Raw genomic sequence first — 17,230 nt, 5'->3', positions numbered from 1 at the left:
CTATCAGAGAGGCCATCCCGAGTAATGAACTGATGAAGACCATAAAGGAAGACCTGCACTCATACATGAATGATGACATCAGAGGCACACTGTATAGTAAGGCTATAGACTTAAAGGCATACAGTATATATTCCATTCTTCAACTTCACTCATGTCCCTGCTGAAAAGTAAACCGCTTACACCAGCCTAAGCTGGTTTGTTGTTTTCAGCTAGTTTGGCTGGTCAGCCAGTTGGTCTCCCAGCCTGACAAATGACAAGTGTCCAAAATGCCTCTAAAACCAGTCAGCATACCAGAGTGGGAGGAAAGCTAAGACTAGCAAACCAACTTTGGCTGTTTTTTGCTTTTTAATTCAGCATGGTTGCCCATCAGGACATATTTTTAATGTCAAGTCAAGTAATTTTTATTTGTATAGTGCTTTTTCACAACACACATTGTTTCAAAGGAGCTTTACAGAAAATCATGCTTTTACAGAAAATGAAACCATAATGGGAAACAGCAATGTTTGTTTATATTGATATATTATAGCCATTTAATTTCATGTTGTAGCCTTTGTTTTATTGGTGAAAAACCATTAACATTTTCTTATCTCACTCAATGCCCTTATGCAAAGAAAATATATTTCCTTATATATTAAGGCTCAATATGTTCAATAATTTTCAGTATATTCATAATTATATGGAATAATACATATATGTTAATATATTACATTATACTGAGTAATGCATAAGGAATTGCCGCTTTTCATATATTTTCCTTATATATTGTAATGTATGTCATTTTACATTCAATAATACACTTTGTAATATATAGATGTGCATGTGATGAAAAATGGTAGTGTGTGTGCTTAAATATATTTTAACATATATGTTGTACATATAGTCACATTTATATGGGAATATGTATGAGCAATATATGTACACAATTCTGAGATATATACTTAAATACATATCCATATATGTAAATATATATATATATATATATATATATATATATATATATATATATTCATGTGTAAAACTAATTTAGTTGTAGATTTCGTCCAACAGTTTGAAATACTATGTGGAAAGCAAATCTGACACTGAATTTACATTTATGTCTTCATTTGACTGAATCTGTAAAGAATTGGGGACCTTTGTAGGCATATTGGGAATATATTTTTGAGACATTTAATGTTGTATGTAAACTCATGCATTAACTAATGAAAGATAAATTATTTGAGTGTTTCAATAAAGCTATTACGTGTAAAAATATAGTTTTACAGTTTTTGTCTTGTTATTGCTACATATATATATATATATATATATATATATATATATGTTTTATATGTATCAGTACATAGCCATGCAGAATATTGAAAAATATAAGCTCTAGATTCCCATATATGAAAATGTATTATTTAATATATCACATTATATTTTCCAATATATTCACATATATTTTTGTTTCGTAAGGGTGGTTACTTATCGGTTTGAGGGAACCCAGATTGCTCCTAGCCCCACAAATGTTTTTTACTCTGCGTAAATATTGTAGATAGTTTTCTGTTGTGCCACTATTCCAAGTATTTCAAATCAGTGAGTAAAACTTACAAAAAAGTAATTTGCTCTTATTTTGATTCAGTATTATGTGATACTACAGTATTATTTTATTATACTACAGACAGTATTTCATTCATCGATTCTTTCAAAGACTCTTTCATTCTTCAGTTCTGTCATGTTTTATTCAGTGTGGAAAATCTTAGTTAATTGGTCTAGAGTTGGCTTTTCATGGCTGTTTTCTTAACAACAGGGGAAAGACCCCTTCTCCCTCCTTCTTTTCCTAAACCCTGCCTATTTAAGGCTGTTCCTCTTTTTCCCTTTCCTCCATCTCTCCCTTTCCATCTTTTTCTCATTCTGTGTGTGAGGTTTGTGTGACAGCTTTTCCTGCTTGTTGTGAACGGCTGAAAGGGAAATAAATCTCTTATGCTTCTAATTCAAAAGGAAGTCGCCAGCTCTTTCACTCCAGACACTTGTAATGCAAAATCAAACAGAGGCATATGCACGCACAGCTAAGCAGTCATTGGATGCGATTTTGAAGACCAAAAGCTGAGTTTATTCATTGGCTGTAACCAGGCTGTAAACTCTGCTTGGATTAGGCTGTGTAATGTGTTGATGCAATCAGATCTGGACTAAACTTACCAAGAAGTTTGATTTCACGCGTGACACCCTAGAAAAACAGCTTTGACATTTCTCTGTGGTGAGTTGCTCTCTTATTTGTGTGTCATATTTATTAGTTGGTACAACTAATACCTGTTGAATTGTATGTAGAAATGTGAGAATTTGTTTTCTTTTCTTGCAGTATGGATTTTCTGTGAATGGTTTTCATAAGGGTGTCAGGGATCGGTGCATATCATACCGCTCAAGTGATCTTGGTATCCTGGTCCCGTATAAATATGATGCTGGTTGCTGCAAATATAGAGATCTGGCACATAACATATGTAGGACTTTTTTGTTGTCCTAGAAGGTTATGATTTATGAATCATCCAATCTGTGATAACCATCTGTGCAGATGGAAGTTATTTTAGATGAGGCACCAAGGATCAGTTTGCACCTCATCAAATGTGTGTGTCTGGATTTTTGCCTAAATGTGAGTTGGAACTGAGAAGCATCCTAAAGCATTCCTTGACTAGAGGACTAGATCTGTATTGGTAAGGTAGTTTATGCCATACCACAATAAAAATAAACACTTCGGCTTATTGTGAGCTTATTGGCGGGATGGTCCATAATATTGTAAGGTAACATGATCATGCAGTTTCATGCTTGGCTTACAAGTTTATTCAAGGCAAGGTGTTTCTTGTGCAAAGCCCACATCCTTGCATGCGGCAATTTATTTATACTTTTGAAATGAAGAACATTTGCTTGTATTGATCTGGATATGGCACCTTTGAATAGCTGTCATTAGGGTATTTGTTTGTTTTGGCATGCAGTATTCATTTGATTTACAGTATACCCTAATAGAGAGATGAGCACATGAGCACAGCTATTTTTTATTTAGGAATGGCTGACTTGTGTTTAAATCTATTCAACCCTGCTCTGAGCATCTGCTTGTTTCCCCAAACTGTGTGTACTGTGTTTATCAGCGGGCCAACTCATCTTCTTGAGTGCTGGTAGTTAACATAGTCTGTAGATAGGGGCCTGGGTAGCTTAGCGAGTAAAGACTCCCACCCCTGGAGTTTGCGAGTTCGAATCTCAGGGTGTGCTGAGTGACTCCAGCAAGGTTTCCTAAGCAACCAAATTGGCCCGGTTGCTAGGGAGGGTAGAGTAAAATGGGGTAACCTCCTCGTGGTCACTATAATGTGGTTCTGTCTCGTTGGGGCGTGTGGTGAGTTGTGCGTGGATGCTGCGGTGGATGGCGTGAAGCCTCCACATGCACTATGTCTCCATGGTAACACACTCATGTGCTTAGAGTGCACTGGTAAATGGACATTCCAAATTGGGGAGAAAAAAAAATATTCTGTAGATTTAGGGGGAGGTCAGAGGTCAATCTCTGCTCAAAGTGCATTTGTAAACTGCTATATCCGTATGGCAGAGATGGGTAGTTAGGACCCAAATATACTCCTATACATACAGTATTATTAGTGTTACTGAGAACAAAAATAAAAACTAAATGAAACATTTTTTGCTACCTGAAATAAAAATTAAAACATAATGGGGTGCAATGACATAATTGGAAAAACTGAAACTAAACTTTTAAATAACTACAAAACTAACAAAAAATATAAGAATTACCACAAATGTCCCAGTATTACACAGTATGTTATACAGTAAAGTTTTAACTTCACAACTTGCCTTAATTTTAAATGCATACTTCACCGAAATATGAAAATGATGTCCTCATTCACGCACGTTTATACATTTTGTTTCAAACCATTATGACTTTCTTTTTTCCGTGGAACAAAAAAGGAGATTTTAGTCATAATGTAATTTTGTTAGCCTAAGCCATCATTCACTTTCATTGCATACATTTTTTCATAGGCAATGAAAGTGAATGGAGACTGATGCTGCCAAACATGAAAAACATCTCCTGTTGTGTTTTTAGGAAGAAAAATAGTCTACAGGTATGGAACAGAATGACCATGAATAAATGATGACATAATTACATTTATTGGGTAAACTATCCCTTAACGCATGAAAATGGCACAAGATAGCAATAACACTAAGAGGCCCTTGAGAAATTTTACATCATGAAACATCTTTAAATGATTTCTGTTTACACATTAACTTTACCAACCCTAAAATGCAAAATAAAAATGCAACTTAAACTTTAGGATAGTGAAAAACCTCAAAGAACTAAAACTAACAATCATGTCGTGAAAATGAACAAAAATGAAGATTAAAGGACTGAAAATAACACTGAAATGAAAACTAAATGAAAAATCTAAACCTGAAATAACCCTGCACAAAACACGCATTCACACTCGGAACATAGAGATTTGTTTAATTATAGAGATAGAGTTAGTGGTCGGGCAGACTTCTGCAAACTCTCATTGCCCTTTAAGGTGTCAGCTATCAATGACTGATGTGAGGACAGAAAAAAGCATCCTGGTCTCTGCTATCTGAGTTTGATTGATTCAGAGGCAGATTTACGGTCTGCACTCCTTTTGCTCTGGGGGTTTGTAATGTTTAATGATTAAGTCAGTCAATGATTTTTAACATCCCCCAAACATTCTTTCTCTCACACATCTTTTTTCATTTGCTTGTCCCCAAATTCAACAATACTGCAAATCCCAGATAATATATTACAAAATCTAATTTAGATAAGTCATTGGGTTGATTTACAAAATAACTGAGAGTGTGCCGAAGCCTCAAAGATCCGCTTCAGATACAACACTGTTAGAAAGAGCAAAATGATAGACAGATGAAAAGCGTCAATGACCGCGGTCTGCAGACACATTTTTGTTTGCTGTTTACAAAGTCTACAACTGTCACAGAGAGACCGGTGAGATATCCCAGGACACTTATTTCATTCATATCTTTAAGGGAGTAGGAATATATTTTGCATACTTTCCATGAAAAAAATCGCTTACAGCACCTTTTAGGAATACAGTAAATCCTTTCAATTTTGTGGCTGAACATGGGTGTGTACAAAAACATAACATCTCATTGAAGGGGGAATGCATGCTTGCGCAGCCCCCAGGGCCAGCTGTGTGCCAGTGCATATATCCTGAGGGGAGCCTCCGCTAGGGAGTACCAGAGCGTGCAGTGGGAGGTCTCTTGGGAAGCAAACAGGTCTAGCTGTGCTTTGCTGAACCACTCCAAAATCAGCATGACCACCTGGGGGTGGAGCCTGCACTCTCCGCTGAGCGTGCCCTGTTGCGACAGTGCGTCCGCTGCCATGTTGATGTTGCCCGGGATATGAGTGTGTGCAACGATCTGAGTTGCTGCTGTCTCCAAAGGAGGAGATGGCGGGTGAGTTGCTACATGTGACGAGAGTGCACTCCGCCTTGGTGATTTATGTACGCTATCGTGGTGGTGCTGTCTGAGCGAAACAAGATGTACTTGCCCCGAAGTAGCAGGAGAAACCTCCGCAGGGCAAGGATTGCAGCCTGCAACTCTAGGCAGTTGATATGCCAATCCAGCCGGCGCCCCATCCAGGAACCGGTGCCCCAACTCTGTTCGGAGGTGTCTGTGTTGACCAGAACGCATCGGGACACCTGCTGTTGGGGGACTCCTGTCCGCAGAAAACAGAGGTCTGTCCAGGGATTGAAAGTCTGGTGGCAGGCGGGGGTGATTAACACATGGTATGTATCTCGGGACTCGAGTTTGAAGCCAGTACTGAAGTGATCTCATATGCATCAACCCCAGTGGCGCGACCACTGCGGAGGATGCCATATACCCCAGGAACCTCTGGAATTGTTTTAGAGGAGCCTCTGTGCCTGGCTTGAAAAATGTGAGCCATTTCAGCACCGACTGCGTGCGCTCATTGGTGAGGTGTGCTGTCATTGAGACCGAGTCTAACTCCATGCCGAGAAAAGAGATGCTCTGAACCGGGGCAAGCTTGCTCTTTTCCCAGTTGACCTGAAGCCCTACATGGCTGAGGTTTCTGAGCACCTGGTCCTTGTGGGCACACAGTGACACTCGAGAATGGGCTAGGATGAGCCAGTCGTCGAGGTAATTGAGTATGCGGATGCCCATTTCCCTTAGCGGGGCAAGGGCTGCCTCTGCGACCTTCGTGAAGATATGAAGGGGAGGACCTTGTACTGATACGCCAGGCCGTCGAACACGAACCGTAGGAAGGGTCAGTGTCGAGGCAAAATAGAGAGTCCTTCAGGTCTACCGCTGCGAACCAATCCTGATGCTGGACGCGTGTTAGGATGTGTCTTTGTATGAGCATCTTGAACGGGAGTTTGTGCAAGGCCCGGTTGAAAACTCGCAAGTCCAGGATCGGTTGTCAACCGCCAACTTTCTTGGGTACAATGAAGTAAGGGCTGTAGAAACTCTTCTTCATCTCAGCTGGAGGGATAGGCTCTATCATGTGTTTGAGTAAAAGGGTCGCGATCTCCACATGTAGGGTGTTGGTGTCTTCGCCGTGCACCGAGGTAAAGCGGACACCGGCAAAAGGGCGCGGGGGCCTGGCGAACTGGAACACGTAGCTGAGTCGGATGGTCCTGGCCAGCCAGCACGACGGGTTGGGAAGTGAAAGTCACGTGTTGAAGCTCCGTGAGAGGGGCACTAGTGGGACGATCGTTTTTGACATACCTGGTGGGTCTTCACAGCGAGGCGGAGCAGGTAGTGTTGTGTCAGGAGGCAAAAGCGCGTCCCGAGGCTTTGGTGCTGAGAGAAGTCTAGAAGCACTTACCTTGCTCCGCGCACCTGGCAGGGGGTGGGTTAGTGATTGAGGAGGAGGTCCCGTGTAGGCTTCCTCTAGACTCGTCAGAACCGGCTGGCCGGGGGGCAGCAGTCGTGGGTCCGAAGGTGAGGGGTTTGAGTCCGGGATGCTGGGGAATCTACCCGGCGAAACCGAGCCTGGAGTGGCGTTCCTTTCTAGGAAGGAAAGCCACTACCGCAACGTTGCCATGGTTAAGTTCTCGCAGTGAGAACATGAACCATCCATAAACGCCGCCTCAGTGTGAGCGCGGCCCAGACACACAAGTTATATGATACGTGTGGATGAGAAAAAGATCAATATTTAAGTCATTTTTTGCTAGAAATTATTCCCCCGGCCCAGTAGGGGGCGATATGCATAAAGAATGTGAATCACCAAAAACACAAGAAGAAGAATGTGAAAGTTGAAGTGGAGATTGACCCTGTGTCCGAATATCCATACTATACTATATAGTATGCCAAAAACAGTATGCCAGTGGAGTAGCATGTCCAAATTCATAGTATTCATAATACAGTAAATGAGAAATGCCCAGATGACCTACTACTGGGGATATCCGAAGTGTGGATCGGTTGAACATTTTCCTATCCCACAATTCATAGGGACATCATGTTCAAACGCTGGATTTAAAACAAGTGGTGGAGAACCGCTGGGCGGAAGTCTGTTTTCAACATTAAGTGCTGTATACACAAAGAATGTTGCTCATTTTGCTTAAATGGTGCTTGTTTAACCAAACTTGAGTGAATTATTTTCACGGTTGTTGTCACGTCATATAGTCTGGTCATGGGACATGCGTACGTTCCCGGATGTTAGTATTTTCAAATTCTTTTCATACTGTTTTACCGGCCGAGAACTGCAATCTCATCAAATACAGTAAATACTGTGACAGTAAATGTTTTTAGATGCAGGGTGACAGAGCAGGGAGGAGAATTTATAGGAAAAAAGGAATATAAATATTGATCTGTTTCTCACCCACACCTATCATATCACTTCTGAAGACACTGATTTAACCACTGGAGTCGGAATACTTTGATACTGACTTATGTGATTTTTGAAGCTTCAAAATTGTGGAACCCATTCACTTGCATTGTATGGACCAATTAAGCTGACAAATTCTTCTAACAATCTTCATTTGAGTTCAGCAGATGAAAAAAGTCATAAACATATAGGATAGCATAAGGGTGAATAAATGATGACAGAATTTTCATTTTTGGGTGAACTATTCCTTTAAGTACCATTTAACAATGCATTGCTATGATCAGTGATTGGTTATTTCAAATTCCTAAGCCAATCGTAATCTCCATTGGTCTGTTTGCTCTGACAAAACTGATTACTTGTCATAAACACTTAATTAACAATCTTAACTTTGGTCCATCTCTATGGACACGATGGGGTTAACAATGCCCACCCACCCATGGGAAAGATGGAAAACATGTTTTGTGTCGTATAGTAATTAGAGGGCCTGTTTAATGGATTCAGCATGTTTCTGGGATCTGCAAAGGCCTACAGGCTCATATCGATATGCGAAGGAGATCATGCTCTATTTGTGGAGCTTTGGAGCTGGGATCATCTGAGGGTTACTTGCCCTATAATCCACACACTTTCTGTGCCTTTATATTGAATGCTAGCAAGAAAAAGACTGTAGATATTCATACATGTGTTTAATTAAATCCAAATAACTCGTGCTCATTTTAATAATAGGCCTCCTTAGGGTTGTTAAAGTAAAGCAAGTCTTAATTACTTTTATTTTAGGGTTTTAGCAATAGGTAGACATGACCAAGTGTGTTGGTCATGTTCACATTCCTATACAGACTATTGTGGCCCTGTTGACTTGACCAAAGAGGTGGATGAGGGCCGAAGATCAGGGTACGTGAAACACATTATTCTCAACATTTGCATAGAAATGTACTCTTTGGTTTCAATCAGACACACATCTGGATCAAATTTACACCCAGCCTAAGGGCACAGCCTTCAGCCATACAACCCCCACTGAAATTCATACCATCATTGGCTAGCAGCTACACCTTATTTTATATAAATCTCATTGAATGTACAAGTGACAAACACCCATCATGAGAATGTAATGAAGTAGGCCTATCATATGACCTTAAGATGGAACTTGATGGGAAAAGTTTGAATTGATATCTTTCAGAATCTTTAATGAGCTCTTGGACGTTCACACTGAACACGTTTTTTTCCATCTGCCTGCACTGTTTTTCAGTTGTCTTTTATGTAAACATTCGGTAGATTGATGTTAACCGTTGTACCGCTTCACACAGTTTTTCAGTGTTTCATGCAGGAGTGCACCTTTTTAGAGGCCATGTCAGGTTAAACAGAACGGCAACTTTTAAAAACTTTTCTCGAGACACCTGCATTCGTTTTTATTTGTTGTACTGGCTTTGTTTAACGTAATATCAGCTACGGTCTGAACGGTCCCTTTTGATCTGAAATGCCTGCTTATATTTCAATTCTCAGGCACTAAAATGTCAGTAAACCAAACATTAGAAGTAGAATTATAGAAGAACTAGACTTTGAAGTCTTTAATTTAAGAGAAAGTTTTGGTCCTTGTATCTAAACACTTGATCATGCAGCACTTGATTACGTGTTATAGCAGCAAAAATGAAGTGTGTTTTATGCAGAATTTTGTTCAACTGTTCATCTATCAGTTATGAGTCATTTTTCATCTTATATTACTAACGGATTTAAATAGTGAGGGCAGAGTTTGATGGTTTTCTGGAAATGTACACTGAAGAATTTAGCTTGGCTGTGGTCCTCATTTAGTCTCCACTTTCTCTGGTTGGCATGCATCTTTGGGGTCAAATTCACCTTTTATGGAGGGGTCAGGAATCTGATGGCAACCACATGTCTGACTTGGCTCCAAATTAAATAGCCCTCTCAGCATGAGCTACTGGCTGGAAAGGCAGTGCAAATGTGTTACACCATTTGATCCGATAGTTTCCCTGTCAAGAGAAACAAGACTGGGATACTCTACACTCTTTTGAGATATAGTAAGATCCAGACTTGTAAAGGAGCTTAAGCACAATCACACATCAAATGCTTTTGCCATTATCCCTCCTGAGTGGTTTTACAGGCAACAGAGTTGATACCTCAGTGCTGGAAGAAATGTGTCCAAGTTTACTGGTTGGAACATATTCTGAGCACCTTTGGGGTTCTGGGAAGAAAGAGTAAGATTCCTGAGCTGCTACTTATGGTTTGTAGGGAGGGCTTCTGGACTTGGTTGGTGTTCAGGTGAACATGGCTGATGTGAAAAATGAGACCACAGAGACTACATGCTGGCTGAGATATTGCACAGTCAGTGGTTCTTCGCTGCCTTTGGACAGTTGTTTTTGGAAAAATGTTGGGAGAAATTCAAGATTATGTGGATGTTAGGGATGTGGTGTTCTGGCCAAATGCAAAAATTATAATAAAAGCAATGTTTCAAAGTTAATGTGCTTTCAGGGACTCATCAGACCCCCATGAAAGAAAACATATCTTTCATGTGCACTCCTGTTTTGACATGTTTTTGCGCCTTTAAAGTGAACTTTACATTTTTAAAGACCCATTGAAATCCAAATTGGCGTTTTGAGGCTTTTGGTCCATGCCTGTCAGCTTTGAGCTCATCTATATGGTAGTGCAGTCCTAAACGTTGACAAAATTTACTTTATGCATTTTTACTTTATAGTCTTTCTCTCCTGGAAAATTGACCAATTGATGACTCATACTTCACTTACATATTTTGCTCAATCAAATGCTCTCTAGTATGAGAATGTCCCTCCACCTATCATGTTTATGGCATGTTCGAATATTGTCTTTGGAGTCAAAAAGGTTAAAAACCACTGACATAAACTAAAGGCCAATGGCTAATTTTGTAAAAAGCCCTTTGATATGTCTCACCCCAAATTCCTGTTTCAATAGGAAATACATCAACACAGGAAACAAATCTTTTATGGTGTCTTCAAAAAAGACCTGTGGTTTTGGTAAATACATTTTAGGAGCACAGACCATTAGAACTGCCCCCACACTGCACAAAATTTGTATTTGATTTGGCCTACAATTTATGACGTGATGCTTTACTGTATTTGCCCTGTTCTTGAATTATGCGTGACTTTGTGCTGATGGTATATTATGTTTATTGTACAGCACATTGGTCAAAGGCAGTTTCTTTTAATAGTGCTCTATAAATAATAAATTGATTGATTGATTGATTGATTGACAACTTGTACTGAAGAACTCACTACTCTAGAAACAACTCAAAAGTTGTTAAATAATCTTTAAGAATATTCTATATACTGAGCAGCTCCTCAAGGGGGTCCACAGTTTCAGAAATGTTTTAAGTGAAACAAAAAACCCCAATTAAATTTAGATTTAAAGCCCTGTATCAGTCACCATGTCCTTATCCAAGAAGACCACAAGTGGTTCAACCACTATGCCAGGAAATTCCAGTGGCAGAAAGAACACTTTCTAACTATCAGAAATATCCATTTGCTTGTTTTGGCTGGCGGTGTGCCATAAGAATGAGAAGGCTGTACTGGCTGCTGTTTATCTTTCAATATTGGTAGTTTAATTATAGTCTTTAAAGTCACAGAGTAAATTCCATTCATACTTTGTGATGATATTGTTCATGCTTTGACACAATGAGTCATACGGTTAGGTTGTATATGGTCAATGGATCAAGAACTCAGTTGTAGCTAATATTCTATAGCAAAAGGAAGAATCTTTGAAGAGGTCTTTGGCCTGTCACTTTATGCCCCACAACTGATCCACTTACTGTCTTTATTTGGACAGACAAATTAATGTGTGTCTTAAGAAAAAGAGAATAGCAGAATTTTGAAGAATGGAGGAACAAATCTGTTGGAGTTATTTCAGCATTTGAGTGGGGTCACAAGAGTCCTGTCAGACGGAGACAAATCCAGAGGAAGGAAATGCTATTGTGGGCTTCTTATTGTGGAAAAGAGGACATTATTCACTAGATATGACAGTGCCTGGACTTCTTCCACCTCTCCCCTGCTTTAAAACAAACAATCCCTAGTTTAAAATTAGTTTCTGACCTCTTCCCAGGCTTTATAATACTGGCGGTGTATGTCTTGGCATTGATTTAAATACTGATTGTGCCTTTGCTTTATTAAATCAACTATTTAGTATACAGTTGATAAATCATACTAATGCCTTAGTGTTTTTTTTTTTCTAGTATTTCTCAGCAGCTATTATTAGCTCACTAGCATTTCATATTTTAGCATTATATGTAGTTAGTGGCTAATATGGTAATGTTTCATCGAATAACCAACTATGCAATGTCATCAATTCCACGCATAAATATCGATGTATATATTTAGCACCTTTATTTTGGAACTCTCATGCTATTCAAGTCCGTATGCTTTTCCATCAACCGCACTACGTTTTTTCGTTGAAGCGTGCAACCTCTTCAAATTGTACAAAATCAGCAGGTGATGCAGCAACCTAGCACTCTGAGCAGAAAATAGAAAGAAAGGTTAAAAAAAAAAAAAAACTCTCCTGTCGGCAACAATTTGTTGGTATTATTTTGGATTTAGAAGAAAAGATGGCCAGACATACAAAACACATTTCTTTTGCAAAGAATGCCAATACAAATTCAAATACTCTGGAAATATGACAAACATGTAAAGACACCTGAAAAGGAAACATAGAGTCTACGTCAGTGCTACAGTTGACATAAGAGACCCCTTTACCCGCCTTGACCAATTGTTCCCACAAATTGACCAATTGTTCCCACATTTGTTAGGATCTAAGGCCCTACAGTGTAGTCGAACACGAAGGCTTTCGTGAGCTACTGCATTACACTGGAGCCGAAATACAAGATTACATCGAGACTTATTTTACTTACCTTATTTTGTTGTGTATGTCCCAATGTGGATACTGGATTTGCACTTTTCAGAGAGCTCAATAACATTTTCAAATTATATTTTGGTTGCATTTATGAGTTAATGTAAATGTAAGTGATTTTGTAAAATAAGCACTTTTTATCATTTAATATTAATCACAGGCCTCTGAATCTCACCAAATTCGCATCACTGAAGACTTTGAGGTTTATCAGCAAGCAACGGCTCGCTGGCTAAGTGAATCGATGTAAGATTATATCGTGATGAAACTTGTTTAATACTTTGGTGTCAATTGTTCTGCCAATCCAATCCAAAAATAAATAATTTCCAGAAATGTATGAAAATGAGCCGTGACATTAAGACCTTCAGACTGTAAAACAATTGAAAGGACTGTACGTCTATCCCTTACAGGATGACTTGCATCTACTACCCCAACTAAACTCATTTTTTTTTTGGCTAAAAACTAAAGGCAATTTAATACTTTGCTTCATGGTACCATAACATCTAAAGGTAGAAATAGCTTCTAACTGCACACCAGCTTACACCAATAAATAATGTTAACCAGTGTCCCCAAACTTCAGATAAATAACATAAGTTGCTATTTTTAAATTTGCTTTGTCAGGTTTAAATGCAACATCTGCTGTGGAGAAAAAAATGAGGTCAGAGAAAGTAAAATATGCTGGTGTTAGAGTTATGGGCACTGCGGGGCAGGAGGCCCGTTAATAATTTCCTCTCCAGGGAAAAAACAAAACACAAACAAAACATCACGGCAGGTTAATGGCTGTTTAGACAGGCTTTAAACACATCTACAGCTGCCATTTGCCTTCACTTAGACATGCTTGTGTGCTGTAGTGCTCTCCAAGAAGGGAGAAAAGGAGCCAATCAGGTGAACAAATAATTCTAGTAAAACTAAGCTAGTATGTAACATATGTGAATATGTTGGCAGCTGTTTGTTTGTGTATATGTATGTGTGTGGGTAGTTGACAAAATTGCAGTAATGTTTATTGTGACACTTGAGTTGTTGGATTTGCTGGTTCAGTTGCTACAGTAATTTAAAGGAACAGTTCACCCGGAAAAAAAAATTTATGCCATCATTTACTCACCCTCATGCCATCCCAGATGTTTTTACTTTCTTTCATCCGCTGAACTCAAATGAAGATTTTAAGAAGAATTTCTCGGCTCTTTTGTTCCATCTTTTGGGTGATTTAGTCCTTTAAAGGACAAGCCCAATAATGCAAATTCAGCTACAATGAGGCTGAAAAGACCAGCATGAATGTACTTGCTGGTGACTAGCAATGCTTCTGTTTTCATATTCTCTTTCTTCTGGTTCATTGCCAGGTGTGTGGGTCAAAATTTCTTCATGATTATTGGATATGGCTTCTACATAGATGTAGAGTACATAAGGGCTGCCAAGAGTCAGCAGGAATCAAATAGGCACTGGAAAGCAAAGGGGCTCTACTAAAGCAACTAGAGCTGCCAGCTCTCTCCCTTTTAAAAGAAACCTCCTGGTTTAGCACATTTTTCACACCTTGCCTATTAATGATTTCAAATTTGGGCCAAATGTGAAACAGCATAGATTTGAGTCATGCAAGCTGAATAATTTTTGCTGCTACTTTCTTAATGTAACAAAGTTCTTTGTATTATTTTTGCGATGAAGAAAACTAGCAAATGCAGTTCAATCTGTGATTTATTTTCACAACCCAATTCACTCCTAAAGACTTACATAATGTTTGACAGCAACTCATTCATCATTTAGTAGAGTCCTATCTTCAAGGATTTCATTGTTGCCTTTTGTGTGTGTGTGTGTGTGTGTGTGTGTGTGTGTGTGTGTGTGTGTGTGTGTGTGTGTGTGTGTGTGTGTGTGTGTGTGTGTGTATGAGAGTGAGTGTGAAATCTGAACAATTAATTTAATGCAGTTTGGTGTTAAGCTGTCTTCCTGTGTCCACAGTGCAAATGTGGCGCCTGTCAATAGTTTGCACTGCAAATGCCTCAATGGTTTTAGATGAGATGTGGTCTGACATGTGTATGTGTACATCTGTTTGCTTATTTCATTGTGTAGACAGAGGATCAAGATATTCAGGGGACACAGAGGGATAACCAAACAGTGTGAGAGCCTTGATCCAACCGAACTAATAGTGCACCATGAAGAGGAACTGAAGACTGACTTATATGGTAAGTCTCAAGTCAATTATTTCAGGCTATTTCTGTTGTCTTGTGGACAATATTAGCTACTGAGAACTGTTGATATGAAGTTTGTAAGAGGTTTGTGTTTTCAAATGTCAAAAAAATAAATATACAGTTCTGTGCAAAAGTTTTAGGCACTCATGAAAACTGTTGCATAGTGAGGATGTCTTCAAAAATAATGCCACAAATAGTTTTCATATATCAATTAATATCATGCAAGGTGCAGTAAACATAAAAAAGCTAAATCAATATTTTGTGTGGTCACCTTTGGCTTCAAAACAGCATTAATTGTTGGCCGATAGGATGTTCCAAGCTTCGTGGAGAATTCACAACAGTTTTTCTATATATGTCTCAATTGCTTCTGTCTCTTTATGTAATCCCAGAATGACTCGATGTTCAGTGGGGGGCTCTGTGGGGCCATGACATCTGTTGCAGGGTTCCCTGTTCTTCTTTTCTGTTAATTTATATTTGCAAAAGGAATATTTTGGAGTCTAAAATGTATATTTCCAATTGACACACTAAAGCTGAAGATATAAATAACCATCTTAAGACAAATGTTTTTGTGAAACATCTTATGTGCCTAAGACTTGTGCACAGTACTTTATTTCTCTTTTAAAAAAGATAAAACATCGTAGTCATTTCAAAAAAATGACTTTAAAGGAATAGTTCACCTAAAACGAATATGTTGTTCACCCTGATGTTGTTCCAACCCCGTATGCTTTTCTTTCTTCTGTTTAGCACAAAGGGAGGTGTTTTGAAGCTATTCAACGTTCTGAGTGAAAAACGCCAGTTTCGGCGGAGGGCATTCAGGGCATTTTCAGTGAAGTTTGTTCCTTACAAAAAACTATCAAATGATTCTGAAGACTTTGAATGTGGTGAACAAATCATATGTACTTCTTTTACATTACTTTTATGTTGCTGTTTTGTCATTTCGGAGCTTTTCAGCCTCTGGTAACTATATGTTTTTGTCGTATGGTAAGGAACAGGGCTAACATTCTGTCTAACTTCTCCTTTTGTATTCAACCCCAGCTAGAAAGTCTTATGGGTTTGGAACAACATGAGGGTGAATTAATGATGACAGAAATTTTATCTGGGAGAATTATTTCATAAATTGAAATGTGTTCCTGTATCTTATCTTTTTAATGACTCACCATTTGGTCTTGTTCTGTTGTGTCTGCTATCTGGTGTTTTTTCAAGTTTTATCATTGTGAGGTTTATCTGGGTGATTTATAAAAAAAATCATCCCATAAATCCCAGGTACGGTACTGGCTGTGCTGTAGGAAATAATCCACCTGTGAGCATGTTTAGTTTCATCAATAGTTGTTTTATGGCTTTGTTAGTTTAATATTTATCATCCACAGTTTCCTTTGTATCATGCATGGGCCTTATTTGAGAATACCATGCCCATGTATGCAAACAAGATTTGTATGAAGTCCTCTATGGCATTTAAATCTAGTAGGACACAGGTTTATAACTTTATTTAATATCTGAGAAACAGTGGTGGATTTAGACATGGGCGACATGGGCAGTCACGCAGCGAGGCATCTTGCGGGGGGGACAGCACAAGGCGGCACCCCCAAACTCAACAACTTTGGGGGCGTGTTGAAGCGAGTTTCGCCCAGGGTGCCAAACAAGCTAGAACTGCTACTTCTGAGAAATGACCTCTAATGCTAAAAGGATAGTTCACCCATTAATTACAAATCTTTCATGCTTTACTCACCCTCATGTTTTTTTAAGCCAGTAAGACTTTCTTTCTTCTGTGGAACATAAATGGAGATGTTTATGTAGAATGTAAGCCTTAGTCACCTTTCAATTTCATTTGATCTTTTTTGCATAGAATGAAAGTGAATGGTGACTGATGTTAACATTCTGCCTAAACATGACCTCATTTTTGGGTGAACTATCCCTTTAATGCAGTAAAATTCTTTGTTGTAAGACTAAGCTATTATACTTTTTGTCATTTAGAGTAATTGTGTTACAATCCTCTTCCATATTTCTCAGTTTGCCTACTTGAACAGCATGTGTGGCACAGTACAGGAGTGATGTCACACAGGCAGAGAACAATAGTGAATGAGAAAAACCCAAGTCAGCAGGATGTGCTGTGTGACTGTTATAGATGGTGTAAAGAGGATGGGTGGGATGGGGATAAGTGGGGTAAGATCTGGCAGGAGATCTCTGTGTTTTCTGTGGTGCCTGCTACGCAACATCAAATCAGACTGGAACCAGGTATAGAACGGTCATCGAATGGGAAGGATATGTGTGTTTGTGGTAAAAAATATAACCAGCATAAACATTTTCCCTCATACTGTACATGAGGGTGTGGTTGTATTTG

At 38.9% G+C, this 17,230-nt stretch overlaps 1 protein-coding gene across 2 annotated transcripts in view; it reads left to right on the top strand.

The window, feature by feature from the left end:
• The first annotated feature begins 1,873 nt into the window (after window positions 1-1,873).
• The window catches only part of LOC127657778 (protein eva-1 homolog B-like), a 21,495-nt gene continuing 6,138 nt past the window's right edge, over window positions 1,874-17,230 (top strand). For both annotated transcript variants that reach the window (XM_052146680.1, XM_052146679.1), the window contains exons 1-2: window positions 1,874-2,233; window positions 14,774-14,886. The gene's annotated coding sequence lies outside the window, so the exon portion shown is untranslated. The remainder of the gene's footprint in view (window positions 2,234-14,773; window positions 14,887-17,230) is intronic.

The sequence above is a fragment of the Xyrauchen texanus genome, chromosome 17 (assembly GCF_025860055.1).
Source record: "Xyrauchen texanus isolate HMW12.3.18 chromosome 17, RBS_HiC_50CHRs, whole genome shotgun sequence".
Lineage (NCBI taxonomy): Eukaryota > Metazoa > Chordata > Actinopteri > Cypriniformes > Catostomidae > Xyrauchen > Xyrauchen texanus.
The sequence above is the reverse complement of the archived record's forward strand: the minus strand, read 5'-3'. Positions and strand labels throughout refer to the sequence as shown.